Source organism: Sciurus vulgaris (assembly GCF_902686455.1).
Source record: "Sciurus vulgaris genome assembly, chromosome: 2".
In the NCBI taxonomy this organism is placed as follows: Eukaryota; Metazoa; Chordata; class Mammalia; order Rodentia; family Sciuridae; genus Sciurus; species Sciurus vulgaris.
In genome coordinates this window covers 150,593,678-150,620,048 of record NC_136462.1, presented here as the reverse complement: position 1 = coordinate 150,620,048, position 26,371 = coordinate 150,593,678, and the positions used below count along the sequence as shown (strand labels likewise).

Below are 26,371 nucleotides of genomic sequence, written 5' to 3'. Positions count from 1 at the left end.
CTCATATTCTCAGTTTCTTCATCTGAAAATTGGAGATACCATCTCATGGGAACATTGTAAGGGTTAAAAAGAATTAATAAAAATACTAATAAATAAATAAATATAATAAATTAATAAAAACTCATGACTGACTCTTAGTATTACTTAAGTGTTAAACCATGATTAATATTGTTGTTGTCATAGCTCTGAGCAATCTCCTGAGCTATAATTTATATGTGCAGGAGTAATATATATCACTAATAAGATATTTCATAAGCACCTCAAACTCAACATGTCTATTAAGGATCTCATCATCTTCTCTCCCAAACTTGGTTCTATTTCAGTAAATGTCACTGCCTGTTTATCTCTCCATTTTGACTCCCCCAAATAAAAAGGTGCCACTACAGTAAGGCTGACCTATAAGTGTATGCATATGGGTACATGTGTAAATGTGTGTGAATAATAAGCAGATTTTCATACATATAGACTGAGTGAGGGGCCTCAGTAGTTGGAATGGCTTTTGAAAATTGGGAAAAGGTGTGTTCAGGAAATGAAAAATAGTTGAGAGGGATAGAGTGCTAAATGCAGGCCCAGGATCACACTGAAGGGACCGTAAGTCCTCGGGTGTGCAATCCTTGGACCCACTGTTACTTGAATGCACTTGAATTGGATACAACCTATTCTAGTAAGTCTAGCAGTGCAGGCTCTTTAACAGGCACTGCTTAAGGAAGGGTTTCGATTCATGGAAAAGGAATCAGGGGACCTAAAAAAGAAGGATTAAATTTAACTGAATAGGTGAACATCTGTTTTTTTTTTTAATATAACAGTTACTAGATGGTTTAATTAGTCTTTTACACCTATGCCCATATTGGATTACTGATTTGCATATCAGGACCACCACAGATCTCTACCAGTTTCCTATGGCTTCACTCTGCCCAGGCCTAGTTCACCATCTATTTTTTTTCTTTTTTTTTCTTCTCCTTCTCCTTCTCTTTCTCCTTCTCCTCCTCCTCCTCCTCCTCCTCCTTCTTCTTTTTTTTTTTGTAATAGGGAATTTAACCAAGGGGCAGTTTACCATGGAGCTATATCCAATCCCTTTTTATTTTTATTTTGAGACAGGGTCTTTTTAAGTTGTTTAGAGCCTTGCTAAGTCACTGAGGCTGGCAGCAAACTTGCAATCCTCCTGCCTCAGCCTCCCAAATTGCTGGGATTATAGATATGCACTACCACTCCTGATTCCAGTTTACCATCTTTTGAGATGAATAGCTAAATGATGATCAAAATGCTAGAGGAAGTTCTCTAATTAAAATCTGCAGGACTGGGCCAGCTAATGCCAAGATCATGGTGCTGTGAGCAGATAACCATGGGGGAATGGTACTGGCCCCAGACTGTGATGTCCCAAATGAAGAGTGAATGGAGGATGGGCACCATTTAATGTTTTCCACTCAACTGGGTAACAGTTCCCAGTAGACTAAGAGAAAATAGTGAAGACGCCCACATTTTACACTAAAATAGAATATCTGGCACCTAGAAACCATTGATTTTTTTTCTCAGAGTTGGCACTCTCTTTTCCCCATACTGTGTCAATTTTCCTTTTGCCTAAGAAATGGCTCAAGCCCTACTTTCCCCATTTCATGTGTTTTCTGCCATTTCCCTAAGAGTTTAGTCTTACAGGACTGCAGTGTTTTGAGAAACCAAGGAGCAGAACCAATTGCTTTTCTGTTAAGAATACTCAAGGTGCACACACAAACATACTGAAAATACCAAAATTCATTAAACCCAATTACCATGCTGCCCAAGGAACAGATATAAACACCCTGAAGGTTTAGGTAGATCAGTCATTTCCTCCTGTGAGATTTTGGACTCCCTGAATGATCCCCCAGTAGCTGCAGCTGTTAGTTTCCCAGGTAACTTAGAGGAAACTGTCCGGCTGTGTTAATTTGTTGACCATAGTGTGGCCCTCATACTGAAGAAGGCAGCAATCTTCCAACACAAGTTCAAGTTCTCAAAGAGGGAAATTTTCACAAAGATTTTGTTAGATAAACCCCGCATAGCATGAAGTCTACTCCCAATTTTGTACTTACCATGAATCCTTTAACAATGAACCTGATCACATGAGCTGGAAAAGAACCAGGAGTGTTTAATTCACCTGATTTTCTTCAATATTTCATGGCAGGTATACCCGTCAGACTTCCTGCCTTATTTTTGCTCTACCCACCATACACAACCTGAAAGGGATCTGAGTAATTTAGAGGGGACGCTCAGGACTCAGACCAGCCTAATTAGCCAGGAGGGGAAAAGTCACTTTCTCAGCAATTACCATTGGTTTCCAGACTTCTCCCAAGAAAGTGGCAAGCTTCAAATATTTACTTTCTTTTCAATTTGTGGTATCCAGTACAATTCACTCTGATTCCAAATATTCCCTCCTTAAAGACCCTCAGGGTTCCCTGCACAAGGTGGTATCTGAGTTTTGTCTCCATGGTTCTCACATCTATGGGAAGCTGATTACATGAGAGAATGTATATGTTTGTCTTCCAGTATGCTACTCTCCTCTCCAAGCAGAGCTAAAGAATGATCTTACAAATGAGTATTAGAGCATTCCAGAAAGAAGTAGAGCATGTGCAAGGGGTCTGTGACAAGGAGGGCACAGAATTGAAGGAAAATCAAGATGTTGGACCACAAAGTGCGAGGAAGCCCAATGTGAAATGAGAATGAGCAGTAGTTGGAGCCAGACTGTGCAGGGTCTTGTAGGTTCTATGAAAGATCTGGTTCTGAATCCTAAATACAGTGAGAAGTCATGGGAAATTTTTAAAGCAGTAAGCAGATGATTGGCCTGATCATATTGGCTGCATCTGTAGAGGAACTTTGGCATAGAGGACAGAGGGGTGCTGGCATGAAGCAGCAATTCACATGTGAGGAATGATACATGGAGCCAGGGTGCTTTGGGGGTTAGAGAGAAGTGAATGGATTCCAGAGACATCTTCAGGTAAAAGTGACAGGATTTGGTGACAGACTGACTGAGAGGAAGGAGGTGTTAGCCCTGATCCCTCACCTGCTGAGCTGCCAAGTGCTGAGCTCAGCTTTTCCCGTTCTCAACTGCATTTTCTGGAATAGGCAGACATCCCAAGGGGGAAAGTAGCCCCAAATGCTGAGCTCATATTTCAGGTTTTCCTTTCCCTCCAAGATCTAGCACTGTTTTCACTGCTTTTTTGAGTCTCTGATGCCTTGAAGAGACTTTGTATTTTGTCTAGTTTTTCTAGTTGCTCCCTGAGTGGGGCCTGCCCCAGATGGCTTTGTCACAGCCATTTGAAGTAGACGTAGACTAATTCAGAGACTTCCATTCCTCCCTCTCCTTCAACTCCCTCACAAGGCGACTGAGCTCTGGGAGTCAGGAGACACGATTTCTAGCCCAGACTCTACCACTGACATTCTCCATGACCTTGGGCATGTCCTTTCCCCATTCTGACTCCATTTCTCTATGTGATGTTTCCCTTGTAGTGTAAAGTAGAATATAAGTATGATGATGTTTAATTGTGGTGATATGACCTTTGTTGTAAAAGCCATATGAGGGTCACATTCTCTATTTTATGCCACCAGCTTTGAACCCAGGGACATAGAGTTTATTATGATCTGTGGAAAGCTTGAGGCAGCCACTCCACACAGTCTGATGTTCCTGGAGTTTCTTCCATAGTCCCTGCAGCTGATCCAAGTTCTAAAGCTTTTATAATTTGGGAGGTTGTCTTTAAGAAAAATAACATCATAGAACAAATATAAAATCAAGTATTAAAATGAACATTTACTTAGAATGGAAAATAAATGTTAATAAATTCAAATTTAAGAGCTAACAAATGTTAATCAGGGTCCAGACAGGAGGCAGAATTCACAAAGGAATGTAAGCAGGTAAAGTGTAAAATAAAGAATTACTAACTGGTGACAGAAGATTAATTAGAGGTAAAGAAAATGCTGAAGACTACAGGAATGTAGTTAAGGGACAGTCACAGTACCCAGGACTGAGAGTACCCAAGGAAGGAACAAATCTGAAAGAACCCCTTTGGCTGAGATTCAGACCCTGATAGGGTAATACCACCTCCTAGAGTTGGACTAGACTTGCTGGAAGTCAACTACCAGGGTACTGGGAGGTCTCCTATCAGGGTGCCATTTACTTCCTGGGAAGCACACTGAAATGTTGGCAGAATTCACTAGAAGCTGCCCACTAGGGTGATCCTGAAACTTGCTGGGATAAACACAGTGGGGTGTGGCCAAAAGTCCCAGAAACAAGAAGCCTCAGGGTCCCTCTAGCACCCTCCTCTGACAAAATTTAGCATTATGCCAAGAGACAAAGGAGAATTATTTTCATGGTCTAGTTTCAGTATCATAAAGCAGAACAAAGAATGGTAGGTAGGAGCAGAGAGACAAGAAGTAGATAATAATATAAACATAAACCAAACCCTAGTGAGAGATTACCTCATAACTGTCAAGATGGCTATATAACCAAATTCAAAAGGTAAGTATTGGCAGGAATGTAGAAAAAGGGAACCTTCCACACTATTGGTAGGAATGTAAATTGGTACAGCCATTATGGAAAACAATATGGAAGTTCCTCAAAAATTAAAACTATCACATGATCCAGCAACCCTGCTTCCTGGCATGCATCCAAAAGAAGTCAAATCACTATCTCCAAGAAATTATCTGCATTCCTGTTTTCGTTGCAGCATTATTCACAATAGCCAAAATAGGAAAACCTAAGTGTTATTGACAGATGAATGCATAAAGAAAATTATACACACACACATATATATACATTTCTATATATGTATATTTTCTGTATAAATGTAGGCTTTTTCTATACATATGTATGTATAGAACATACATATGTATGTATATGTATTCTATACATATGTATGTATAGAAAATACATACATGTATAGAAAATGCATTTATTAAATTGGCTGTACCAATTTACATTCCTACCAATAGTGTGGAAGGTTTCCTTTTTCTACATCCCTGCCAATACTTACCTTTTGAATTTGGTGATAGCCATCTTAACAGTTATGAGGTAATCTCTCACTATGGTTTTGATTTATGTTTATATTATTATGTACTTTTTGTCTCTCTTTTTCTATACATATGTATGTATACTGTATGACATTTTCTATATATAATATGTATAACTTTTCATATATATATACACACACTATTTATGACATTTTCTGTATTTATTTCCTGTATGTATATGTATATATACGAACACATGTATACATATATACATAAATATATAATGGGATATGTGGTATTATTCGGCCTTAAAAAAGAAAGAAATCCTGTCATTTGCGATGACATGGATGAGCCTAGAGACATTATACTGAGGTACACTGGAACCACTGCTGCCTCCCCTTGGTCCTGGAGGAGATGCACCAATCCCAGAAAGCAGCCCTGGCAGATGAGGGTTTTGAAGCTGAAACATCATTAACTTCACTAGTAATCCACCTCCGCCACTGCAGAATAGTAAGACTGACTTCCTGCATGTCTCCAAAGGCCTCTTAATGGCTCTCACATTCTGTTTTACTCTCAAGGGTGTGGCCATCATTCAAAGGATGTTACTCTGAAGGAGGAGTTTTCGAAATGAGGCAGTCTCTTGGGATAAAGGTCTAGGCCTCTCCCAGAGGCTATTGAGAGGCAGTAGCAGTCACCAAAACTCCAGTGGGTTATCTTTTTAAGGTTACAGAAAAGTGAACGCTAAATCATATCACATAGAGATGTTTTTATCTTTTTCATCAACCCTGTCACTTCCTTCAAAGGTGAAATAACATGTGAAATGGGGTTGGCTGTGCTTAGGATTGATTTTCTCCCCCAGCTGAGCCTACTTCAGAGAACAGAGCACCTTGGCCAGTTTTGTTCACATCTGTCAATGCTGACAGAATGCAGAAGGGCAAATAATGATTTTCTAGTGTCAGTTCCCATTTCCCACTCCCTGCTATAGGATTTGTACTCTGGGCCACACTCAGTAAGATGGAAAACCAGAGAAGTATGACACAAGGTTAACAATATTCTTATTCATGTTCCCCATACCTATCCCAAACTTCCTAAATGTTACTTGATAGAAAACAACACATTACAGGCACTGGAAAATTTAGAGCTATTTTCCCCAAGTATTGCTCTTTGTGCGTTCTTGGGAACAGGTAGAGGGGTAGAGGACATATATTCTGTAGGAAGGGAAACCAAAGCCCCCAGAGGTTTACTTGCTTCAGGTACATTCCTCCCTCCACCTGCTCAAATTTCAGCTATACCAATCTTGTCTGCCATTTTGTTTATATTTAACTCTATCACAAAAGAAAACTCAACTACTTCTCAAAATACAGAAATATTTTTATGATTGATTACCATTTCACAATTAATTTTTAGATTATATGGTAAAACCATAAGGCAAATAGGAAAATATTTGCAACTTACAACAGAATGAGTTTCTATCCCTAGCACCATAAGACCCTAAACATTTAAAATACCAAGAATATCCAAGTACAAATATACTTAGAAAAAAATATATCATTTGAAGTAGCCACAGATCCTCTGGAGTGCCAGATGAAGTTAGCACTGGCATCAGGAGGGTGATGTAGAATGATGGGCTTAGGTGCAGTCCAATGCCCACCCTCAACCAATTGAAGATTCTACCTGCCACTGACACCCAACCCATCTTGCTGTTTTAAGGGAAGCCAGAGTTCCTGCCTGAGCAGTCACTTGCATGGACCGATGAACAGTCATTGACCAGTGGACTGAAATTTGGGAGGACATACCAAGTCCTAAAATATCTCTCTCTCGACCACACACCAACATGTCTCAAACTATACTTTTGTCAGGTTGCTTTTTGGAACTTCTCTTTCCAGGGACCATCTTTTAAAACACCCATGTTACTGGTAGTGGTTACACATGGAATGCATTGTCGCTATGCTATTAATTTTTTTGGTTGCTCCCATTTTTCTTTGTAGGAGAATCAGACAGAATCTTAAAGACTCTGAAAAAGTCCAAGCACTTATTTTGAAAGAAGGAATTGAGGAGCCAGAAAAAGATTCACAAACTTAAAATTGAGGGGACTCTACCTTTGAGTTCCAGGAAAGGATCTTTCCATGTAAAATACAGAGTTAAAATAAGCATGTGAACTTCTCATTTAAATGACACTCAATCTAGGGGCTCCAATGTATTCCCAGATTTGTGAAAGAAAATTTATAAGTTCTTTGTGATTTTCCCTCCTTGGTACCACAGTGTATGTCCCCATCAAAAAAAATTAGAGAAATATCACAATATTTCAGCTTCTATCTCCCATGACCAGTTTAATTTTTAAAATTTATACATATTTATGGGGTACAGTGTGAGAGTCAATACACGTATATAATGTATAATGATCAAATCAGGATAATTAAGGTTTCCATCTCTTTAAACCTTTATCATTTCCTTATGATGGAAACCTTCGAACTCCTCTAAGTATAAGATATATAATAAATTACTGTGAACTACAATAACCCTACTGCCATCACCAATTTAAAATTGGGTATCCAAGCGTCTTCCCAAGATCACCAGCTTTTAGAAGTTCCTGTTTCAAGGTACTTGTTAATAAGCAGCAACCAAATGTCATATGGCCTAGTCATGTGAGAACAGATCCAAAAACAGAGGGTCAAGTACCAGGGAGCCAATTAGGGCAGGTGATGGTGAAGAGGGTAGGGTAGGTAAAGAATTGGGTCAAAGGAGCCAAGGTTAAGAATTTGAGGAACAAAGGGATATTATAGACTCTGGACCATAAGACTGGTCAATACCTAGGCAAGGGGCCTGGGTAAGAGGCCTGAGGCAGCGTTCTAGGAACTCCACACTGCATCTGGCCCTAATTATAGCTGTGTTACAATGAGATTTGGCAATGTTTCTAAAAATGTCTCTGTGGGTCCCCTTGTCTGACCCTGAAGCTCCTGATTAGTTTGTCTAAAATACATATTCCTAAGCTATCCCTCATTCAGAGCCACCTCCTACCACACACTGAATCTAAATATGTAGGGTCAGGGCTTAAGAAAAAGCATTCTTTACCATACCTTTTGATTATTTTTATGACTATCAAAGTGGAGGTTTATTCCTTCAGAGAGAGGTAGGTAGGCATGCCTATCTGGTTATATCAGAAAAGGAACAAAAAGCAACATTTTTCCAAATTAGTAGACCTGGAAAGTCATTTGCATGTCCCACTCTTCATTTTCTCATGCTCCCCATTCCCACTGGTCTGGTGTCTCAGAGCTCAGTTTGATTCCATATTTTAGAATGACAGACTTGAGACAGGAAGTCCTCAGGCTCCCATACCCCAACCAAGGAAGGGACTTAGAGCAACTGTTACTCCTCCTACTTGACTGGCCAAGAACAAGCCATTCCATGCCAAACCTGGGCTCTTCCTCTAACCTGAGATCCAGCTTGCAAGGTGGGTTGCTGTGACTCCCATTTTTAGTGTATCTCTGCCAGTGCCTTAGAGAACTGAGGCCCTGGCCCATATTGTTGCCTGTTGGAATTCTTTCTGCCTGAACCATGTCTGGAGACAGATTCCATTCAATTAGTCCTTATCTCAAATTACCTGTCAACTACCAACATAAAAATAGGTAGTTACTCATTCAAAATGTATAGATGAAAGTATGTGGGAATAAATAGATAGATAGAAGGATGAATTAATGGATGGATGTGGAGTTCCTCACCTTCTAGGTAGCTCCTCTTCCCCACATCAAGTGGTGGGGAAGAGGTGACATTGATCCAAGGTAAAGTTACAAGCCCATAATTCTGTCTTGGTTCTGCTGTCATCTTTGGGCAGCCTTTAAAAAACCTTTTCTATTAGATTTTCATGGACAGCTGTGGAACTTCACCAGTCTCTGAACCCAGATAACTGAGATAATGAATGTTAATCTCGAAATCCAGCATGTTCCTTTGGGTGGTCCACAGGGCCTATGTTAAAAACTGAATCAGTCTCAGTTCTGCTTTATTTTGACATTCCAAACATGGTCTCCCTCACTGGCTCATTAAACTGCTAAATTGGAACTTCAAATTCAGTCACAAGAAAAAAAATTACTTCAGTTACAATCATTAAACTTTTGAAAGAGACCAACTACACACTTACTCAATACAGCCAGGTCTCAACTTCCCCATCTGTAAAACTCGGCCCAGTCCCCAAATCCCTCAGGATGAGCCAGTAGCTCCCAATGCCAGGAAAGTGATTCAACAACATCAGGTGAGCTATACAAATGAGAAGGTAATTTGACAAGTCAGCCAGCCCAGAGCAGCTAGTCAAGTCAATGCAGAGTGCTCTAATGCACTTAAAAGCCCAGAAGCAAGCCCAGGCTGAGTAATAATGGCCTAAATATCACCAGGGATTTCCCAAGTCTAATTTCCCACCCTGATGGCCATGGTGTTCCATATCCATTGGGCTAATTAAGGCACAGTGGAGACACAATCCGACAGAGAAGCTCACCCTGGCCTTGGTCTAGATTTATGGGGAAGAGAAGTTGCCAAGAAGGTAAATTAAACATCATCAGGGCTTCCCCCAGGATGATGAGATCTCTGGGGCATTCAGACTGTGAGATTTAAAGTGAATATAGATCAATGTTATGCAGAGAGACTAGGAGATGAGGGTTAGAACAAGGGCTCTTCCATTTGCTCGCCATGTGGTCCTGGTACACTTTGCATTCAAATTCTTAATTCTTCATCGGCAAACTATACCTAATGCCACCTATCTCAAAAGGCTGTTATGAAAAATAAAATATATTAAATGACAGTATTGGTCCTGGTGCAAAATGAGTGTCCAATAAACAGCAGCTTTTGGAGATTATGTTATTGTTGTTGATGTGACTAGCCTTGATAAGTGAAAGTCTTTTATATTTTAGACCCAAAGTCTCAATCTAACCCTGAATGGGACATACACTACTTTGGGAAAGATATTTACGTGAACTGTATTTGCCTAAGATGGTCACTTTCCCCATCAGTTTTCTCAGAATTTATGCCACTTCAGCCAGAATTAATGCAATTCGTCTCTCCTGGATACATTCCCCAATATTAGCTCTGGATATTTCTTCCTCTTTCTAACCACCCCTTTCCCACCAGTACCACAAGCCACCATAGACCAACATCCAGGCAAGACATGCCTACATGGTCTACAAGTGCCAAGGAACCCACCTAGGCCTTTCTCCCTAATCATCCTTATTGCCAACTCTTCCCAGAGTCAGTTTATATATTTAATATTTCTGTTTCTTATCTCCTTGCTTCTACACAACTTCTAAAGTTGGAGTTATAGTTTTTAGTTCAATGGAAGTAGAGCAAGACCTTTATATTGACTAGAGCAATTCAGCATGATACTCATAATACATACATATATGCACATATACATTGTGAGAGAGAAATGAAGACCAGGAAACTCAAGAAAAATAAAAAACATTTATCCTTAAAGAGACTTGTACAAGAATGTAGCAACTTTTTCATAATAGACAAAAGCAACCAAAAGATCGAAGGGCTAAAGTCTAACTTAAGCTTCATATCAAATTCATACATTAGAAGATGCATTACTGTTAAGATTCTAATTATTCCCCAAATTATTATAGACTAATACCAACCAAAATATCAAATAGCATTTTTGTAGAAACAAGAATCAATATTAAAATATATGTGGAAATATAAAGAACCTACAATAGTCAAGCAATCTCAAAAAGAACAACAATGCTTAAGGACATACATGATCTGACTTAAATTTGACTATAAAACTACAGTAATCAGGAGAATGTGGTAGTAGTATAATAACAGAGAAAGAAGTTAATGAAAGAGAATAGAGAATTCAGAAATAGGCCCCGGAACATAGAGACAATTGATTTTAGCAAAGCACCAAGACAAGTCAATGGGGAAAGAGAAAGTCTTTCAATAAATGGAGTTGAAACAATTGTAAACATACAGAATAAATGAGACTTGACCCTCCAATGTGCACCACACAAAAATTAACTTGAGATGGGTTATAGATCTAAACATAAAAGCTATGATAGTAAGGGTAAAAATCAGGAGAATAAGCAAATATTTCTTACAAAAGACTTGGAAAACATTAAACACAAAGGAAAATTTTTGTAAAATGCCATCAAAAGAAATATAACCTGCTTATCAAAAGATACCACTGAGAAAATGTAAAGGAGAAACACAGAATGGGAGAAAATAGTCATAACACATTTATCTGACCAAAGACTTGTATTCAGGATATATAAAGGACTCCTAAAAATCTATAATGAAAAGATAAATAGCCCAATTAAAATGGACAAAATATCTGAAAAGCCATTTCATAAAAGAATATATATAAATGACCAATAAGCACATTCAAAGATACTCTGAATCATTTGTCAGCAGGGGAAATGCAAGTTAAAATTGTAATGACATACCATCTCACACCCACTGGGACAGTTACAATTAAAATTATTTTTAACACCAAATGTTGACAAGAATGTGGAGCAACCTGAACTCTCTTAAATTGTTGGTCATTGTTGATACAATGAAACAACTATTTTGGAAATGGTTTGGCAGGGGTTTTTCTTTTTCATAAAGATAACAGACAATTATGCTATAATGTTCCAGATAATTACTCAAGAAAAATGAAGACATTTATCCTTAAAGAGAATTGTACATGAATGTTTGCAGCAATTTTATTCATAATAGGCACAGTCGAATGTCCATTAGTAGGAGAATGGATGAGCCACACAAAGGACTACTTCTCAGTGATAAAAATGAATGTTACAGCCGATACATGCCACAACATGGATGGATACTCAAAAATAGTATGTTGCATAGATGAAGCCCAATACAAAAGAGTACATACTGTATTTTCCATTTTATGAAGTTCAAAAACAGGTAAAATTGATCTGTGGTAATAGAATTTGGAACAATTGCTCTTGGAGTTTGGGAATTTTCTAGAAGGAAGCATGATGAAACTTTGTGGGCTGATGGAAATAGTTCATATTTTGACTATAATGATATTTAGATGGGTATATATATTGATCAAATGCCATTTACTATATACTTCAGATCTATACATTTACTGTGTGTAAATTTTACCTAGAAGGGGGAACCTTTAAGCCCCTTTAAAGGTTTGCTTTAAACCTTTAAATTCTGGATAGTAGGTTTGCTAACTAGACAATTCTGGTTAGTAGGTTCGCTTTTGCACAGTGGGATATGTTAGCAATTCAGAAGTACTTTCTGTATTCTAGGATGGAGCAAATGAGTAAATTTACTGAGAATAATGGAAGTCAAATTTCTCACTGCTAGAGAAAGAGTTATAGATATGCACAGGAAAATAATAGAACAAACCTTGTAGTGTTTGATGGGAATAGAGGTGTCAGTATGAATGGTGGCGGGGAGTGGCAGGAAAATATAATATAAACCTGAAATATCTTGTTGAATGAGAAAACATGGATGTATTTGAAAAAAAAATAATGGGACCATGTCTATGGGGCATAGGAGTCTACCTGAAGAGGCTCCCATTGGGCAAATCTTAAACTACCTGAGAATCAAACTAAATAATCATCAGAAAATAATTGGAGGATCAAATAAGGACAAATCATATCCTGCTGAATAAAATTAGAACCTGAAAGTCCATTCTGATATTAATATATATGACAGTTTTTCCTTACTTATAAAAGCAATAATAAATGTAGGAGGAATAGCAGCATTTTTAAATTATCAGTGGATACTATTAGTGAGTGAAAGTGTGCAACAAGACATTTACATAATAACAATACATCTCCCATAAATTACTTAAAAATTACAAAGGGAAAAATAAGAACTTTCAATAGAAGAAACTTGGTAGATACTTTCTTAACCATGTTATCAAACTTAACATCACCAGTATTGGGACAAGGTGACATCATGTCCCTCTTAATAAGATAAAGAGACAACAAAACATCACTATTTTGGCATGTCTGCCAAAAGCCAAAAAACAAAACAAACAACAACAACAACAAAAAAAAACCCACCTAAATCTAACCAAGAAGAAACAAATGCATATGGAAGGACACTCTATGAAATAACTGGCTTCTAGCCTTCAAAAATGTCAATTCATGAAAGGCAAAAAAAAAAAAAAAAAAAAAAAAAAGACAGAAGAACTGTTACAAATTAAAGAGATTAAATGTTCATGACAACCAAATGCAAAGAATGGTTCTGGATTGGATCGTGGGCCAGAGAAAAATGTCTATAAAGGACATTTTAATAATTGGGAAACATAATTGGAACAATTAACAAAATTAAAGATGGTTCATGGATTGACAGGTGGTATTAGATCATGTAAATTTCCCAGTTGTGATCATTATACTGTGATTATGTAAGGGAATGTCTTGATTCTTAGAAAATATACACTGAAGTAATTAGGCGTAAGGAGGCATTTTAATGTATGCTCCTTACTGTCATATGGTTCAAAGAATAATTATAATAATATGCATATATATGATGTATACAGAAGTAGTTTGTCCTATTTTGGGAACTTCTCTAAAAATTTGAACTTATATAAAAATAGAAAGTTTTAAAAATACTATGGCTCTGGATTCTTCTTCATTGTAGCAAAAATGAAAGCATTTTTATTTCATTCCCATGCCTCCAAACTCATGAAAAAAAAATAGAGAAGAGATATGATCTTTGATGAGTTGGAACTTTCCAAATCTGTGAAATCTGAAGGGAGACAAAAGATCATGTTGACAGTTAACCTGTCTCAAGACATGAGAGTGTATGATTGGGTCTCCCAGGAAGCAAACCCTGGGAATTGAAGAAATGCAAGACCTCTATTAGGGAGCACTGTAGAGATCAACACCTATGGGAAGGAGGGCATGGAAGCAGAATTGCACAAAGAAACTGAACTGCAGTGCTGTCTTGACAAAGGCCATCATTCATTCCAAAGGAAATTTCTGGAGCTGCGATGGCCCTTCAGGGATATCTAAAGTTATGGTAAAAGGACTGAACATTCATTTATCTTCACCAACCAGATATTGGAAGTGAGCTTCCCCAGGAAGAGAACATGACATTATGCAGCATCACTCAAGACAAGGCAATTCCAAAGAAAGCTGACAACTGAGGGCTGCTTGCCAGAGACACTCCCAACAACTGGACAAATAGTTTTTCAGTCTTAAAGGGGTCCTGGATGGCACATACATCACCACATACCTCTTGGAACCTCAAATAGAACAGGGTACATATTTCTCCCAAATAAGTGTCATTGTTGTAAAAAGAGCCTTTGAGATCTAGTTGAATGCCATGGATCATTCCTATACCCTAAGTTGATGACTTATCCAACTGGAATAGGGGGATTCCAGAGGAAAGAAGAAAGAAGGATGGTTGGGTATAATGGTCAGATCACAACAGAGGGAACCTGGGACTTAAGGACTGTCCATTAATGACCCCAAACTCCTAAATGTTGACAGCTGAGATTCACTCCAATTAATTTGGAGACCTTAAAACTTTCTACTTTATCTTAGTAGTTAGATAATTATATTAAAATAATAGGAAACATAAACTGAATCTTTGCATTAAAAGGCAAAGTAAATCACAAGAGAAAGTATCCAAAGACATAAAGAGTTTATACAAAGAGTTCTCCATTATCACAATAAAATTATGAAACAAGATAATTTATCTCAGAAGTAATGCAAGGAATAGAACTGTTCAAGGTGGAGATGATATGACAACAGAAGGGGATAAAGAGATAGTTGCAGACCTGAGGGAAGAAATGAAAGAAGAAACAGAAATATTATAGAGCACATGACTGAAAATATGGTCTGGTTCATGTGGATAAACTTAAAGAAATAATTTAAGATGAAACAAAAAATAAGGAGTTTTTAAAATTATTGATGAAATATAGATGTGGGAAGCTATCTATATGTTCGTCTCAAAGGAAATTAAACAGATAGATAATCTGGTGTTCCAAAACAACATATAAATAATTTGGTGTGCCTAAAGAAGAGAAAAATATAAAGATGTTTAAAAAATTCTTGGTTGAAGTAAAGACATAAATATTGAAATGTAAAGACCTCAAGGGGAGAAAATGGCACAGAATGACTTATACCTAGATATATCCTGCAGAAGAGAATAAATCTGGATTATAAAGAAAGAATCTTATGGGAATCCACATGACAGACGACACTTATAAATGTGGATAGGAGTGAGGAATCGGGCGGACCTCAAACTCCTCCACAGCAACACTGTGAAAAATGTCTACAAATGTGTAAGGAAAAGAAAAGGTTATGTGACAATTTTATAACCAGTCAAGATGTCCTCCAAATAAAAGAGTAACAGAGCAAAATTTTCAAGCATGCAAGCAAAAACGTGGGAATTATATCAGCCTATCAAAAGAAGTAACTCACTAATAGAAAAATATGTTGAGAGGATCGATATTGAACATTTAAGTCTTTTAAGTAATAATAAGTTAACACTTATGGATCACTTTTGTGCTAAGCATTGTGTTAAGCTTTATAGGTAAGGAATTAAACCATTTAATCTTTACTTCAACTTTATAAGGTAGGTTCAATCCCTCCTTGCTGCACAACTCCAGGGTACACAATTGATCTGAAGAGATCAAGTTTCTTTTCTGTTTGCTTTTTAGGGCTGGCGTTTTAGGTTTGTTGACAAACACAAAGAAAAGAGTCAAGGAAGGAGAGAGAATAAGTGAAGTTACAAAAAAGAGGATAGTTGATATAACAAGACCTCTCAAGATACCCAGTTTAGAATCAGGTATGAATACAGATTTAGAAAGATATAGATATACTTCTAAGCTAAGCAGGAAAGTGAAGATGTACTACTATTAAATAGAAGCCAATAGTATCAGACTGCTTACTCATGGACATCTAAAAACTCAAAAATATATTTGAATTGAGACAAAATTCTCTACTTTTGCAAGTTCTAGTTTATTTGAGGGCTCATGGACATAGGGGAGTTTCTTTCACATGATTCAGAAAACATGGTAAACAGCTAGAGATGTCTGAGGTGGTGATAGCAGACACCCTGTTAGTGGAAAAGTGGACTTGTAGCAGGGTCAGGTTGACTCTGAACCAACACTGAATAGTGAGGGAGCCTTTCTCAACACCACAGGCCTGTAAGCAACTGCTCTTAGGATGCAGACAATTCAGGAGCCCAGCTTTTATCATTTTGCATTCTGCCTTTGAACCTGGATTCAAGAGATTTGCAGCAGCCCACATAGACTGACAGTAACATTCTTTATATTTTATTAATACATTTTTCTCTCTGACTTTACTATGCACTCAAGATTCTCAAAGCTAATTGATTTTATCAGAGTCAGCTAGCAACAAAAAGTATGACCTAGGCAAACTGTAATTCAGCCACAGGGACTGCCTGAAGGGACCAGTCTTTTTTTTTTTTTTTTTTCTTTCTTTCTTTTTCTGTCTTGAAGGCAAGTTTTACAGCAGGAGTGTAGCTTCCCTCCCTCTTCCTTGGGAGTACCCAACTTGGTACTGCAGAGTACATATCCTATTTCAAAGAGTTGTGGATTTTTGCCACCCCTCTCCTTTTTTATCTTTCACGCTGTTTTCCTCTTATGCCAGGGTTTCTCAGTCCTGGACTATTGACATGTTGGGCTAGATAATCCTTCGTCGTGGCAGGGAGTGGCCAGGTCCTGTCCATCACAGGCTATTTAGCAGCATCCCTGGCTTCTATCCACCAGATGCCAGAAGCACTCCGTCCCTCAACAGTTGTAGCAATCAAAAATGTCTCTAGGTAGTGCCAGATGTCCACCAGGGGAAAATTGCCTCAAGTTCATGCCATAGGACCCAGCTATACCATTCCTTGGTATTTTTCCAAAAATTAAAGCCAGCATACTATAGTGATACATGCATATTCATGTTTATAGTAGCACAATACACAATAGCCAAATTATGGAACCAACTTAGATGTCTATCAACAGATGATTGGATAAAGAAAATGTGGTATATATACCCAATGGAGTTTTACTCAGTAACAAAGAAGAATGAAATTATGTAATTTACAGGACAATGGATGGAACTTGAGACCATTATGTTAAGCAAACTAAGCCAAACTCAGAAAGTCAAGGTTTGGGTTGTATGTTTTCTCTCACATACAGAAGCTATAGAGAAAAAAGTGAAAAAAAAGGGAGGGGTCTCATGAAAATAGAAAAGAGACCAGTAGACTAGAGGAAGAGGACCAAGGGGATGTAGGAGGGAAGGGAAAGGGGAAGAAGGGGGAATTAAATTGAACAAATCATATTATGTGCATGTACAAATGTGAAACAATGAAGCCCATTATTGTGTATAATCACAATGCACCAAATAAAAAATTATCTTAAAAATGAGCAAAAAAAAAAAAAAAATTGCCTCTGGTTGAGAACCACTGTCTTAAAGTGAAATTTTATGAAAGACTTCAAATATTTAATAACTGCTACTGTTTGTATCTGTTCACTCTCTAGTCAAAGCTTTTATGAAAACCTAGGTGAGGTGTGATCCCAGTGTTCAACTGTCTCCCCAGGCACCTGCCTATCTCTCTGTATTTGCAAATTACAATGCCTCATTGATCCTTCCTTTCATAGATTCCATTATCCATTCATATTTTGACTCTAAGAGATGTTTGCTCAAATCACAATTGCTGCATCTAATGGTCTTAGTAATTTAAAAGCTTCCTGCCAGTAGGCATTTCCCACTATTGACCGTGGTCTTCTGGAAAAAGTATGTGGCTTTTGCAACGAGTACAGTTGGGTCCCCCACCCCATTCCAAAGCATCAGGGTCTTGTTGTCTACAAACAAAATAATTGAGTATTCCGAATTTGTCTTCATGGGAATGCTGACAAGAAAATCCCTATGGCTGCCAACACAGGACAGGAACAGCAGCAGCAAGGGAACTTCCTGATTGAGAGTAGCTAAAAAAGAGTATCTCCTTCTCTGCTTCCTCCTTTCCATTTAGAATGGGTTTTCTTTTTTAAATCATCAGGGTGTTTCTTAATTTCAGACAGGTTTTATTTTTTTATTTTAGTAGTGTTTGGAAATCCACACATCACATTCTATTCTATTAGCAAACCATTTTTTGCGGGGGGGGGGGATAATTTTGTAATCTGGAAAGGCATCCATGTGGTAAAACTTGGTCCACTTAATTTTGCTTAGAAAGGAAAAAGACTATATTCCTAGCAGCTAGTTTGTCTATAACACAAAGTGAACCTAGCAAATGTTCTCCCTTCTGAGTCAACTGCTTCTCTTTCCATTTTTTCTACCAAAACTTCATGACATATACTCTATAGTCCAGCCTTAACAACCAAGTTAGGGGTATGTCCTTTGTCTCTGGAAAATTGTTCAACTCATAGGTCATTTACCTGTCATTAAAGTAGGTTAGTGTCCACCTAGGAGCAAAATATGCCTCCCAAAAGACAAACTTTTCTCTACCACATTGCCTATTTAAAAACATTCTGGGACTTCTTGAACCTTGGAGGAAGATGAAACTCCTTCATGAGGCCCATGAAGACTGACAGTTTCCCCTTTGTCCTCTCCAGCCTAGTCTTGCCCAAGAGTCCCTCCCTCCATTCCACTTTTTCAGCTCTTCTTCCAGTCCCTCATGCCCCACCCACTCTTCATTCACTGTGCTCCTAGATCAGAATGGACACCTCTTCCCTTTTAAGCAAAAAGGACTGCTACTCATTTTTAGGTTTCAGCTTGAACATAACCTTCCCAGGAAAACGCTGCCTGGCCCTCTTCACTAGGACTTCTCTTCCCATTAAAGGCTCCGATTATACCAGGTTTGATGTAGCAGGGCAAAACCTTCATAGCACTTGTCACTCTTGCAACTTGATATTTCTTGGGTCAATTTTGGTCTTCTCAGAGGACCCATAACTTCCATGTTGGCTCATCTCTATATTCTACATCTCTGTATTCTACATGTGCCCTATTCTACATGGGAAGATTCTGTCTTCTTAGCACTCAGATGACCCACTTTTCTCTAGGTCCATGGCCATGGCTTTAGTTCAGAATAGCATCATCTCTCACTTGGGCCAAAGAAACCAGATTTTGGTTTGTGTGGGTTGGAATCAACTAGAGGAGGTGTCAAGGCATATAGAGAAGGTGGAGTCTCTGGAAGCTGATGGTCTTGCTGAGGCTGGATGGACAAAGGGAAGAATAAAACCTCTTATTTCCTTCAAGATCATTCAAGTTAAAAATTCCTCATGTCAAAGCTTATAAGACTTTGTGCTTTCGTTTCTGATTGTCTCCAATTCTCATTTCTCACCTTCTCCCTTTGTCCCATTTCACACTCCCTCCTTAATTCCAAGTTGTAGCCATGAAGAACAATGAAGAACAACTTGCAAGCCCGCAAACTCTCCATGTTCTCTCTCGTCTGCTGCACCCAATCCTTTACCCTGTTAGCACTTACTGGTCCTTCATTCTTATCAGAAAATACCTCCTCCAAGATGAGGCTGTGGAGCTGCTTCTCCTATATGTGTTCTTGTATCCTATAATGACCCTACTTTCACCTTCATCTACCATTGTCATTGCCTGTTTATTTCCACCTTCCCCACTAGATTATAAGTTCCTCGGGAGAAGAGATGGTGTCTTATCCACTACCACATCCTCCTAAGCTTAGCACAGTGTATGACATGCAGTGGAAGCTCAATATACATTGAGTAACAAAGTCACCAAAGAGGGTTATAAAGACTAATCTACTTTCTTTCAAGGTCATTGGACAGAAAGTGGCAGAGCAAGAATTCAAATCTACAAAAAGAAATAATAAAGCTTTTGCATTTGTCTAGAGGTAAAAACAATGAAAATAAGGAGTCTTTTTGCAGGTAAGGGAGAGAAATTCTAGAACAGAAGTTGGATTGGTCTCTTCCTTCCCAGAACTGACATTGAGAGCCAAAAGGGAAGGGCTGGAAGGAGGCAGATGTCCTCAGCCAGGAAAGGCAGGATTAGGGAAGAACCAGTACAGGGCAGGATGGGGGTCTGTGATGAATAGGCCAGGCAGGCAGCACTGGGGGTCCCAAATGAACAAGTTTGGGAGGGCTGTAAACCTATAGAGCCACATCACACATGGCCCTTCCTCAGCCACATGTAGCAGCCCTGAGTTGGGTAGAGGAAATGGGTGGTTTTGTCAGACACAGCATCTCAGGTATCTCAGGATTAAAAGGAACTTTCCTAGATAATTAGTCCAATCTCTGGTTCCACATCTGCATCTCATCTCAGCACTTCTTGAGCATGTCTATCATTACAGACCTTTGTTGAGCATCTCTCCCTTTTCAAAAGAAAATACCTCTGCTGAATTGTTAGAAAAAGAATATCAAAACCTATTTCTATCCTATTGTAGAGTCACATCTGGCAATAGGATTTTTAAAAGTTTTATTAGGCAAGTTGTGTATTTGTCTTTATTCACAAAACTGCTTTAAAATTCACATATTGTTTTTGGTATTTGAATGTGGAAATGCTTTTTTCTTCAGAAATCTAGAAAGATGAGACTCTCCAGATCAAGAATTTCTGCACATAAATGCTAGATCCTGAAGTAGACTTACGAAAAGTTATCTCAGGACTTTTGCTTTCCTGTTGTTGCTAAAATTTGCTGGCTACAATGTCTCTGCCCTGTGAAAAATGTGAGGTTTTATTTTAAAACTAGATCCTAGGGTTGATTTTAAAGATTATGCCAAGTGTATGTTCCAAATCCATTCATTCCATCTGACCTGCAGGAACACATCTGCTCTGTGTTCGCCCCACCCCAACTTCTGACGGTGGCATATGTCTGATTCCTTTGATTAAAGAGAAGGGTTTGTTAGGATGTCATGTACAGTATATCAAAGGAGATCAGGCACCCGTCTGCAAGTCAGATGACAAAAGGAGTGATCAGGACGGGTATGGCTAAGCAGACGCTGTGAAGAGTCAGCTCAGGGGAATGAGTCATAATTTGGAAAAGTGTTCATTAGCAGTGGTTTTGGTAATAATCACGCACGAGTCTCAGGGTCTGCAATGTTCAGTGAAGCAAAGTAATTTCCCAAAACATCCATCTGTCCCACGAACAGAATTCCAACCAAATTGTAGAACCACTATGGCAAGGGAGATTCTACAACATTTGGCAACAATTTTCCAAACTGGGATTTGTCCAGCTGTTCGGTGGATAGGTCTAGATTAAGAAAGTGGCTTACCTTTAATCAAAGTACAATGAAAAGTTTTTGTTTCTGAATAGCAAGGCTGCCCAAGAAATAATTTCCTTTGAATTTGAATCAAAATATTCACTGTTTCTGTATGTAAGCTTTTAAAGATCTAAAATAATCGACTTCCCTCTGGTCCATCTTTTGCCCTTTCTGTATCTCATGGGATGTCAGTTGCCCATCTTGGTGTGAGAGGTGGAAACAGAAATAATTACCTCCCACACAGCTACTTCCAAGACTTTTAAATCCTCCCTGTTCAGAGGGTAAGTTCAGAAGTTCCCCATGGAAACTTCTTAGAAATGCAGAATCTTAGGCCTCATCCCAAAGTTACTGAATCAAACCCCACATTTTAACATCATGGTTCAAAAGGGACAACTTTGTGGCTCCAAAGATTGGACTTTTTCAAACATTACATGGCCTGAATTTTTTTAACTACTGGGGGTACTCTACCACTAAGCTATATCCCAGGCCCACCCCCTTTTTTGAGACAGGGCCTCACTAGGTTGCTCAGGCTAGTCTTGAACTTGTGATCCTCCTACCTTAGCCTCTGGAGTCATTGGGAGGTGTGTGCTACCACATCCGACTACATGGCCTGATCTTTCTTTTAATAGAGAAAATGATTGCTTTCAATTTATTAAAAATACAAAACAGGTACTTTAGTGAATTGTGCCTGTCTGGCCCTCTTTCTTGAAAACATGTTTATTAAATGATTAAGAGATATCAAACCCAATTCTAGGAACTGAGATAAAACAATGTTAGAAAGAGTCTACCCCCTTGTACCTTAAATTCTACTATAGTAGATATACTTCAAAGAAAGTCTTTTATGTCAGTCTTCAGGGTCATGTGATTTTTCTAATGCTGCCCATGTCTACTCTGTTTTCTGGTGTACTTTTTTTGGGGGGGTGGCAGTAATTGCAAATTGCCCAGAGACTCTTTACCACTGGGCTACATATCCAAACTCTTTTTATTTTTGTTTTGAGACAGAATCTCACTAAGTTTCTTAGGGCATCACTTAATTGTTGAGGCTGGCCTCAAAATTGCTACCCTCCTGCGTCAGCCTCCTGAGTCCCTAGGACAACAGGCATGTGCCACTGTACCCAGCTGATATACCATCTTTTAGGAAGGAGTGTCATAGCAAGGAATACCTAGTGTACTTGGAATATCATTGGTTCCTCAGGAGAGTTCCATTGTGCATTGTGGGTACTGATTAAGCTCCTTTGAACCTGAGATTAAGGGCAATCTCCATGTTCCTTTTTACCACACAGGCCGCCATCTCAGTTCTCTGTGTAGGTCAAAGAGCTCCTATACAGCATGGCCAGGAAGATATTCCCTGCTTGAAAGGATGAATATTGTTTCAGAAACCATGGGTCAAGAAAACAGAACCCTGTTGTATATTGTAAGTCCTGCTTGTACATGAGACTGTAAGGAAGTTCTAGGAGGGATTTTGCTGTCCTCCTTTATCGTAGCCCTGACATGGTCTACAGCAGAACAGCCTTTCCCCCCACCTCCCAGGCTTACCTCCCCTTCTCTGGCAGGGATAGCCATTTATGTGCTGCAGGGAAGCTGGAAGCCAGGCACTGCTAAGAGAGGCCTGGTGAGTGCTGCTGGCAAAGCAGTAAGGTGGGGGCCCCCGGTGGGGACCAGCCAAAGCTGTTTCTCACTTAGTCAGTGTTCTTCTACACTAAAAGGCACAGAGGAATTAGCTGTTAATCCAGCTCCATTGCAGCTGTATTTAGTACCAGCTCCTCCCAGGTTCTGACACATGCTTAATTCTTATCCCGAGTTCCTGAAGCTGGGGGAGATTTTTTTTCATATTTGCATATCTTAGTGGACATTTAATAGAAAAATGGGAGGGAAAGCCCAGGTGCTTTACTTTACTCCGTCAATTCCTACAAAATCAAAGGAGTATCTTTAAAGAAATAATACTAAATAGTGACAAAAGTACTTTTTAGCAAATTATAGAGTGCCCACTTTAAAACAAAAGTCAAAATTATGTTAAATGACAAAAAATTAGAAGTAGTTCCTCTAAGCAAAGGAACAAAATAAGAAATTCTCTATTTCCTTCTTTCATTCTTTTCTTTCTCCCTCCAGCAATTATTGAGCATCTCTTATGTCCCAGGTGATAGGTGCTGGGATACAAAGTTACATAACAATGACTTCTGCTCTCAAGGGGTTTACTGCCTGGCAGTTGCCATTGTTACCAATTTAAGAAGTTTCTTCCAATGAATTAAACATAAACAAGAAATGAGGAGTAAGGATTGGAATAACATATCATATATTATCATTATTTTTAGTGACTTCATTGCATTGTTTGGCATTGGCCTAGGGGTAAAATATACATCAAGGTCAGTTTGTTGATATTTGGGGCAAGAAGTGGCATATTTTGTCACTGAAATTATAGTCTTATGGTGTTTAAAAGATATTCCACTCATAACACACACACTGGGACCAGGTGACACCTCACCTGGTAATTTATCATCTTCAAACACACCACAATGCCATATATTCTAAATTGGGTCTTGGAGAGGAGCTCCCTCCCACACATTGACCTGAGCAAGTCACACCACATGGAAAGAGATAACCTGTGCTGGAGACACAAATATCCTAAGGCAAATATCTTAAGCATCTCTTCCCCTATCTCTTTGTAGATATCATTAATATTCCTCTCCTCATCACAGATGCTAGGCTAAGACACTCCTCCAAGAATGGCCTGCTTGACCTGGAGCCCTGAAGAAGACAGGGAGGGAAGGACAATCAACTCATTTGCCTTGCTCCTTGAAAACAGTATCTCACTCCCACCTCTGTTCAAAAGATAGACCAGCCAGTTCTTGAAGGAAGAACTGGTTTTATACTGTGAGGCAGAGATGGGAGCAGATTCCTAATGCATCTGCTATCTCACACAGAAAGGGACAATGCTAAGGTCAGTTCCAGTCTGCCACAGCATAGGCTGCCTCCATATGACATGCTTTCCAATGGGATTCATCGATAGGTAACCACCTGCCAAGAATGCCAGGGAGGGTGTGGTAATGTCCTCCACACCCACTCCTTACCTACTCTCCACTGTGTTGCAGCCATGTGATTTGACCGTTTCAATTGGGAGTTCTTTTTGGTCTAAGCTAATTGGAACAGTCACAAATCCTTTGCACAGTGGTCACCTAATCCAATCCACCCAAAGACCTCCCCAGTGGACATGTAACACAATTCAGTTCTCTGGGCCATAAGATGAGAAGATTATGAAAATTTTACATGCTTGCTCATCTTTCTGAGAGTACTCTAGGGAAAGATGTTTTTTCATCTTCAGGAGAGCATGGTGTGCATATGTGAGACCAGGGACTGCTGCAGTCATTTTGCCTCAATGAACTTTCAGAGAGAATGGAGTCAGAACATAGAGAAAACAAGAGACACTCTTCTTTATTTCCTCACTAAGCTATTGAACCTAACCAGCCTTGAAACCCACTGCACTACTTCTGGTTTTCAAGATTAAGAGTCAATAAATCTCTTCATTGTTTGAACTATTTTGTTTTTGTTTTTGCTTTTAATTGTGAAAAAAAGATTTTTATTTGTTTGAAAAGATGTTATTAATTGCTTTTTTATAATAGTAAGAGTTATTGTCTTTAATTCAAAATATTTTTTATATCAGTTGACTTTCTTCATCATTAGAATTGATTTTTCTTTCTTGACCTTGAAGAGAACTTATCCAGAAGGGATTCTTTTCCTAGAAAAGGGACAGGACCAGTTGACCTGGGGATTATTTCATGCCTCCAAACATTTCACAGGCAAGGTAAACATCCACCACCCCTGAGCAAGCACAGTACATCTTTAACTCTAAATTCAAGAAGCTAAAATGGATACTCAGACCCTTTGGGCATTAAGAAAGCTTCCACCCCAAAGAAATACATATCACTTAAAGGACCAAATAGGGCCTGGGGAGCAGACAGAAGGAAGAAGAGGTTCCTCTAAGGCCTGTGATAGTGGACATTTAACAATTCACTTAATTTGCCCAGTGTTTAACACTTTCTCAGCAATGCCCTATTTGCTTAAAAATTTAGATTTTTTTGGTGGCAGCAGCCCTGCTGTTTCTCAGACATGTCAGCATCCCAGCCATAAATGATGATTAAGGTCTCAGAAGACCAATGGACTTACCTTTGCCTTAAATCCCTTAGGATGACTTTCCACTTCTGAAGGCCACCTCCCCACTATGTATACTTTGTGCACCAGGGTCCACGCCAGAGTCCTGCAGCAAAGTAAAAAAATGTAAGCTCTAGGATCCAAGATAACTATTTTTAAAATAAATAAAGATAAGCAAAGATATGACTGCTCACATGGACATTTTCCCTCTGTCTTGGCTCTTTTATCCTCTCTGACTGAGAGGATGAGCTGAATGCTGAACCTGAATTTGAACCTGAGTGTGCTTGTTATGGTTCCAGAAGTGCCAGGTCATAGTTCCTCCAGAGCAGGAAGGGGGTTGTTTTTCTAACAAGAAAGAATTCAGGGAGACCTGTGGGAATCTGGGGGTTATCAGAAGGCCTCAGCAGTCACAGTAAGGGAGGTGTCAAGATAACTTCAGTAAACGCCATACTTCCCAAGTCCACGTTGGCAAATTAGGACTAGCGTGGGGGGTCCTGGAATCCTCCAGAAGATTCCTCTGAGATGGGAGTGCTTCTGTAGCAAGACAAGGAGAGACGCCACAACCAGTGGGCCCCTTGGTTCCATCTGGGAGGTCACAGAATGGAGGAGGAGCTCAGAACCCCCAGGAAGGCTAAACGCAGGTCTGGCAGACTGAGAACAGCCTTTAACTGCCCCCTATGTGGCCTCCAATCATATGTCCCTGCCTGACATCCCCCAGAGCCCCTTCCCTCATGCAACCTCAGATTGATGAAAGTTAGAACATTTATACAGTGTTAGTGGCAGGCTGCTCTGAGACAGTGGCCAGCATTATTCCTTCTGAAAGTATATTTTCAGCTAAACCTCAGCCTTCCTTCCTTCCCTTTTCTGCAAAGAAAGCTGTCCAAAACTTAAAGACTTAGCATGATACTGAGCACACTCAAAACTGCCAGCCATTATTGCTGTTGTATACATACTCTGACCAGCTATACCAGCACAAAACTTTAAAAATCATCAAGAATCTACTTCCACATGGATAGTTTCTTCCCAAGCATGTGACCTTGACACCTGTCAGTCATCTTTACCTCCCCTCTCACTCTCTCCCATAGACAACAAGCCGCCAAAATGTAGAGTTGT

At 39.1% G+C, this 26,371-nt stretch overlaps 1 protein-coding gene across 1 annotated transcript in view; it reads right to left on the bottom strand.

The window, feature by feature from the left end:
* Positions 1-25,292, bottom strand: part of LOC306654118 (endophilin-A3) — a 578,788-nt gene extending 553,496 nt beyond the window's left edge. Inside the window, exon 1 of the mRNA XM_079127386.1 lies at positions 25,274-25,292. The gene's annotated coding sequence lies outside the window, so the exon portion shown is untranslated. The remainder of the gene's footprint in view (positions 1-25,273) is intronic.
* Positions 25,293-26,371: the final 1,079 nt, after the last annotated feature.